This window comes from Antrostomus carolinensis, unplaced genomic scaffold (assembly GCF_000700745.2).
Source record: "Antrostomus carolinensis isolate BGI_N321 unplaced genomic scaffold, ASM70074v2 scaffold22240, whole genome shotgun sequence".
Lineage (NCBI taxonomy): Eukaryota > Metazoa > Chordata > Aves > Caprimulgiformes > Caprimulgidae > Antrostomus > Antrostomus carolinensis.
This window is the reverse complement of record NW_010286739.1, coordinates 31,230-38,415: the sequence shown is the minus strand read 5'-3', so window position 1 is coordinate 38,415 and position 7,186 is coordinate 31,230. Positions and strand designations below refer to the sequence as shown.

Sequence of the window (7,186 nt, the reverse complement as noted above, 5' to 3'; positions counted from 1 at the left end):
TTCACTGTGTAAAACAAAAACAAGAAAAAGGCTCTACTAGTCTAAAACTGGTTTGTTTCTTCTGCTTCTGTTACGCAAGCCTCCCGCAAACAGTGGTATGAAATTAAAGCAGCTTTTGGGCTCAGAAAAAATATGAGGAAGCTTCAACCTCAGACATACAGTATTTCTGCAGAGATTATGGATCAGCAACCAAAAAGTTACCAAAAATACTAAGAGGCAATGGAGAATACTAAAATTCTAACAAATTATTCTGTTGTTCTTAGCTTGTTCTTCTTAAGTTCTCTCTGCTCTGCATCTTGTTTGGGGTGCCTTTAACCTCATTATTTAAGTGATTACTATCAGCAAAGAAAAATGGAAAGAAACTATTAGATCTACTGCTCATAATCAACTTCAGCCTCTCTCCTTTCATTGCAGCAGTGTGAGCAGCTATTACACTATTACCTGTAAACATCCCTACCTCAAAAGTAAGGATAAATTAGGGAATTACTTTCACTTAGCAACACAGCTGCTGATCCAAGACAACTTCTGAATAATCTCCAACTGTTTTATGATTTGGCTCTTCCCTCTGCTACAAATTATCACTAACATAATAAAAAAAATTTAGAAGTGATCACTAAAACATCCTCCAAGAAAGTTTAAAATTATATTGCAAAACAAGATATACTCAAAACTAACGGACAGTAAAGAAATCGCAAGCTGAGAAACATTTGCTTTTTTGTTCAAGCTTTTGCTGGGCTTCCAAAGGCCCCACTCAGCCAGCACCTCCCATCCTGCAATAAACTACACAGCTGTTTCTTCGTGAGTCCTCACAGTTCAGGTTGGTAGGATTGCTAACACGGTGTTTCAAAGCAACTCGGATCAGCCTCCCACAGGGAACCGCTCAGCAGGGTTACACTAAGGCCAAAGGAATGAGTAAGCTGCTGGCACGTTACTATCATGACAGTTCAGATTCAACTGTGGATCACTTCCACCGCAGCAACGCTCCAGGGAAACTCTGCAGGAGAATATTCTTATGAAACAACGGAGGAAATAGGAAAGCAAGTTTGTGCTGATAGAGCCACTTGCAGATGCAATATATTGGGAACTTCCCTCTTGCTCTACTTAGTGAGGACAGTCACCCATCTTAACAGCCCTGGGACTGTGAGAATTGTGGGTTGCCACAGAATTGCCAGATTTCAATTGCTCTAAATAAAAAATTACAACCAGAAACAGTCATTGACCTGAGAAAGTTTAATTAAATCAAATCTCTATGCACACTAGAGAGTGCCTAAAATATGTTGTATGCTCTAACATTGCTGCAGTTGCTCAAAACGTTCTTGTGAGATTAAAGGACAAATTCCAATGCAAGATCTAGAGTGGGAATAAGGGAAAAATAGGGGAAATCATAGCAGAAAGTGCATGTAACAATGTTTTCACTGCCTATATGGAGTAAGAGTGCCTGAGTCCCATGTCTCTGATAAGCACCTCTCACCTTCAGCAGGTATTTTATGTGCACCCACTTGTGTGTGCTTCCACCCTGCCAGTGCTGCGCCTGTAGATGCTCCAAGCACAGCCTTCCTCTTTTTTTATTGTGAAATATGTATCCCAATTTCTGTAAATGTCGTACAGCCAACCATAAGGAAACTGTTTGAACTACTTTCTATTTACACACATACTCCAGGCACCCAAAGCCTAGAGACAGAAGACACCAGCTTCATCCCATGCTTCCTGGTTTGGTTTAAAAGCACACACTTGAACAGGTAGATTCTGGGTTAAATCTGGCTTTACATAAGCTGAGAGATCATGTCTGGTTATGTGATAGGATAGAAAAAGATTTAGCTGTTACCTGCCTGCAAAGTAACCTCAACACTTAAATCTCAGAGCACTTGGACAAGAAGAGGTGGCTGTCTTCCAAGAACCTGTAAGAAATGACTTGTTTCAAGCTAAACTCACCCCTTTAAAGATCCATAACTAACACACATACTTGCATGCTCCAGTTTACAGCCTGTAACCGTTTAAAGGATTACACTTGCCCCTTTGGCAGTCAGTAATGAAGCATATCAAGTTCAAGGACTGAGAGACAGTCAGAACATTTATGGAGAGATGTTCAGAACGGCTTGAAGCTAAAACTCATGAACCAGCACAAAGGTAGGAAGGAAACACCCATCCATCCACAGTAAGAGAAGCAGGAACTCAGCTCTTATAAAATGTGTTCTGATGCAGACTTTACCCATGACTGATTAGACATCCTTCTGAATACCTTCAGGGTTAGGAGTTTTTTGGTTTGTTTTGGACAAATGCTGCTTGTATGAATAAGGACAGTGGACCAAGGCTTTTCTTTGTTCCCCTGAAACCTCTGGCATTAGATTAGATGCACCACGCACATGGCTTTTATCCTAATTACTCACCCACCCAATTCTTTCTGATCCTATTACTGCTCTTCTGTTTAAGTCACTTGCCAGCAATACCACAATAACTCTATTTGCTTCTTTTCAGATTGAAAATCAGAAACCAAACTCACTTTCTGCAACATGAAGGTTAACTAAGCAGTGCTATTTCCTTTTTGTCTTATGACAGCTCCATCTGAGATGAAGCACTCAAATCTAGATGAAGACACGGCTGTCATTTGAGAATGAGTTCCCTACTTCTGTCTTCCCAGCAAGCCACTTTTCTAAGAAAATCCACCCACTTTCCCAGAAAATTTTGTTTTACCCCCACTTTAGGAATTCCAGATTATTATAATTTTACAATTTAGTACCACACTTGATTTTTTTAATTAACTTGATTGTATCTTAGACCCTTTTTTAACACCACTGTACAGTTTTCTGTAAAAAACTGCTTTCGACCTCACTTGCTGACCAAACAGAATAGGATTTTTTCCAAGTCATCATCATAACTGTGGGTTTCAGCTCACACATCTGCTAAAGAAACTACATATAGGAAATGAATTTTATAACTGTAAGACCCTATCTTGGTGTGCAACAGCTTGCATCTTGGGGTCCTCAGGACACATGCAAAGGAAGTGGACTACAACGGGGCACTTCCTCACCATTCCACTACTTGATCCAGTAAGTTAGATTGTTCTGAAGTTTGCAGTCCTGGTCACCTGAGCAGTTTTAAATGTAAAACATAGGACAGGGGAGAATTTGGAAGAGCGAGGAACTCTTGAGAAGGGCAGGCAATTTAAGTTCAAGCACTCCTGCTGTTTTATATTGCATTATGTTTTCACAATTGAATTTTAATAAATGCTATGGCTTCTTGCAGCCAGATGCATAGTTCCTTTTTACACAGCTGCATACATTCAAATAGGTAAAAATTGAATTAGTCCCTCAACTATACACGACTGACTCAAAACTTGAAGAAAAAAACCTAAACAAATACAACTTTTAATTTTTTTATTTTCATCATCTCTAGATTTTGTTTTCCTAAAGCCTTCTATTTAAATTCCATCAGCGGTGCTGCTACCTAATACTTGCTAGCAACAACAGACAGCTCTTACCAAAAATTGGCTCTTTCATTACGTTATTTTATTAACGTAGGATGGTGATTTAAAACCTTTTATCCTAACAGCTGCAACTTACATCATACGTATGACCACGGCTATCATCTATTTCAGGAATACTCATAGCAGTTCAGAGACTCCACAGTGAATGCATGGCCTTTTATCAGACTTGTTAAATGAAGTAATGTTTTTAAAGAAATAGAAAGAAAAACATGCTGCACTTCAGCATGAAAAAAATAATACTTTCATGCTGTGATTAAATTTTTTTTTAATATATTAGTGTGAACCTCATTCCTTAGGTGCCACTACACTAAAACAAATTGGATAATACAAGATGCAAGTCTAAAGTGACAACTAGGTTTTCTCTAAACTATTCTCCATTCTCCTAAAAACGGGCAATTTTAATTTCTGAAGATTCAAACTTACCCTACAACAGTTCTCAGACACCTTACTGGAATTCAACGCTGACAGAGTTTCCCACTTCTCTGTTAAACTGTTACACTCAAGTAAACAGCACTGGGACTCAGGAATCTCTGCTTTACAAGACTTGTTTGCAATCACAACCAGGACGCGCTGAATCAACCAACACTGAAACATTATATATAAAATTCTACTACTGATAACATTACATCCCCCTCTCAACAATTCTTTTATACCCTCCAAAATACAACTTTACAGAGCTGTCTTCAAGGACTAACTTCTAAGTTATCTTATATGTGTACAATTGTACAATTAAGTCTTGTACAATTAAGTCTTTCAGAAACCCCAACTAGCTACTTTTTCTTCCTCTTCCATTTTCCTTTCTGAAGCAAGAAATATTTCATTTACATCAGCCATCAGTCCGACAAAGATACAATGAAACAAAAGGCATAAACTGTATTCAGTCACTTGCCATATTTTTATTTGAAAAAGCAAAATTCTGCAGAACCTTAAAGAAAAGTCTTACCTGAAACTGCCGTAGACTATGAGGAGAATAGAAATCAGGAAAGTAGACACTTGACTGGAATCCACAAGGGAATATGCCCTGGAATTAGGAAAAAGAAGACAGGTGTGTCATCATGGGTGTCCATTTCTCCAGTGCCATTTGCTTTCTTTCTCTTCTTACAATACAAATAGAGGACTGGATGACAAATCTTTATTGCAGCTCTCTCTAAAGTTCTCGTATCACCTGGGAATATAAAACTTGTAGCTTGTAAATTAACTTTTTATATTCAATATATATTTATATTGCACGGCATGCAAAATCTGTACGACAACCAAAGAACCATTCAAAAGCCTTGTGGTAATTTATTCTGAACTCACTGCAGATTGTTTTTTTCCTCAAACACGTTAAAGACTTCAATTGCAACTAATGCAACCTCACATGCAAATAACACTAACCTGTCTTCTGTAACTTCTTATGTCTTAACTGATAATTAAGTCACAATATGGCAGTCAAGGTTCACTTAGTCCAGGACAAAACAAAACAAAAATCCCCAAACATCACAACAAGCTGCATTTAATACGCATTTATTAAACCACACACAATCACTTCCCTATTACATCTTGCAGACCCCTTGATGGAGAGGGTTCCTGATAGAAATTTCAGGAGGAGACTTAAAAAACAGCTTTATTATTATCCATTTCCTGATACAACACACCCTTGTGCTTAAAACACAGAAATATTAATATTAGTATTTGCTGGGGTTTTTTTCCTATCCATGGCAGAGCAAACCCTACTGTGTAGCTTACACTGAAACTCCTTTTGGTCTGGAGGTGGGGACAACCTCAGCAAGTTCCCTGCTGACAGCCAGCTGGGGAGAGTGGGGGTGATACACTAGAGGACAGAAAAACCTTTAAGGGGGACCTTGAGGAATGGACCATCAAGAAGATGACAGTCTGCAAGTCAAGAGAAATGATCACTCCTTTTCCTTAGCACGTGTGAAGCCGTATTTCGAGCACTGCCCACAGTTTTGGGGGTCCAAAGAGAAAAACACTGGAGTAAGCCAAGCAGAGGGCCACCGCGCTGGCCGGAGTACAACAGGCAAGGACAGGCTCTGGGAGTCACACTACAACTCCCAACAGTTTTTCCACAACTTGTGCTAAAGTAATGGAAAAGAATAATGCCCAGTGTTAATTCCATTAGTCTTATGCTACAAGAAAAAAATAGCTAAAGATTTCAGAAAAGCAACCAAAAAGCCCAATTTCAGCAAGACTATGGATATGGAAGAAAGATAATTGAATTACATGATAGTTCCAAATTAAATATAGCTAAGCAAATAAAAACTAAAGATACCAGACAGTTACTCATCCCATTCTCAATTTAAAAGTAATTTAGAGTAAATTACCAAACCACTAGACACACACTTTAAAATACTTTTTTTTAATGTACAAACACAAATGTGAACCTTCTAGTATAGAAATTCAATATTAAACATCACTGAAAAACAGCCTGCCTCTTTTACATGAAATTATGTACTTGTGGAATAAGCTTTTAAGAAATAAGAAACTACTTTGGTTAATTACCGTAAATAACTTCAACACAGCCCCACACTAAAGTGAAAAACAGATGCCTTGTTTGCTCACAAAGCTGGCCAACACATAACGACGATCTTACACTTCACAGGTATTTTTTTACTTCAGTCATGTCTGACCTTCAGTTTTGCAGCTGTGGAACAGAGCTCTGAAAAGCATCCATGAAGATCAATGTCCTGAACTGCAAATCCAGGCAATGTGTAACCAGTGTGTCTGTAACTGCAGCTCAGGTTATACCCCTACAGCTCACAGCATATTGCTTCTAGTCAGTGATTGCAGCTGAGCACACACCAAGAAGAAATGGCTAAAGGATGAGTGTACTGGTTCCAAGTCCCGTTACTGGCTCCAGTTTCAGAGAGAAGCATTCCCCCACCCAACCTTGAGCAAAGAGAAAGGGAAATTGCATCCTGTTTGGATCTGAGAATAAATAGTGGAATTAATCTATCAAAAGAATATTCAAGAACTCCCAAAGAAAAGCAAAATGACTGAATGGAATTCCAACTGGGATTAAACATGACCAGGGTTATGCACTAAACTTTATTAACTGATGTTCATAAAATTATATCTTCATAAATTGGCAAATACTTTTGAGATGAACAATGTTTTCTATATAATTAATCACTCAGTAGCAACTTTGGAAGCTATGATAATTAAAATGCCATTTCATCATAATTACTAAACATTAGTCAAAATAAGGCTGTAAATGTTAGAAAGATTTATAAAACAGATAAAATAAGGATGATACACACATGGATGAGCTCCGTGCATAATCCATTAAGTTTTGTATTAAAAACTGAGTGCCCTTTGGTACAATGAAAGAAACTGAACACGTGCAAACCCGTTCCAAGCAGTGACTGAATGTACAGTAACCCTACTGATGGCTGCAGTGACGATGAGAACAGCTACCTGCTGATTCTGTTACAGGAGAAAAGAATTCAAGTCCTTCCTTCCTGCGCAAGGAAAGTGCAATAGTGTAAATATAAACTCCTGACAGACCAGTGACGTTTCCTGGCTTCTCTGCATAGGGATCTTATAGCAGGACATCCTAAAAACTCAGTGTTGGTATCACAGTTATGGTTTGGGAAACTCATGTTCACTGATACTCCAGCAAACAGGGCCAGGGTGAGAGAGTCACAATTTCCTTCTTCCTGAGGCAGTTGGGAAAAGAGCAACACAAAACAGCCGCAGCGT

The 7,186-nt window shown here is 38.5% G+C and overlaps 1 protein-coding gene across 1 annotated transcript in view; it reads right to left on the bottom strand.

Annotated features, from left to right (window-relative positions):
* Nucleotides 1-4,499, bottom strand: part of SPPL3 (signal peptide peptidase like 3) — a 23,599-nt gene extending 19,100 nt beyond the window's left edge. The window contains exon 1 of the mRNA XM_010177226.2: nt 4,428-4,499. The gene's annotated coding sequence lies outside the window, so the exon portion shown is untranslated. The remainder of the gene's footprint in view (nt 1-4,427) is intronic.
* Between the last annotated feature and the right edge of the window lie 2,687 nt (nt 4,500-7,186).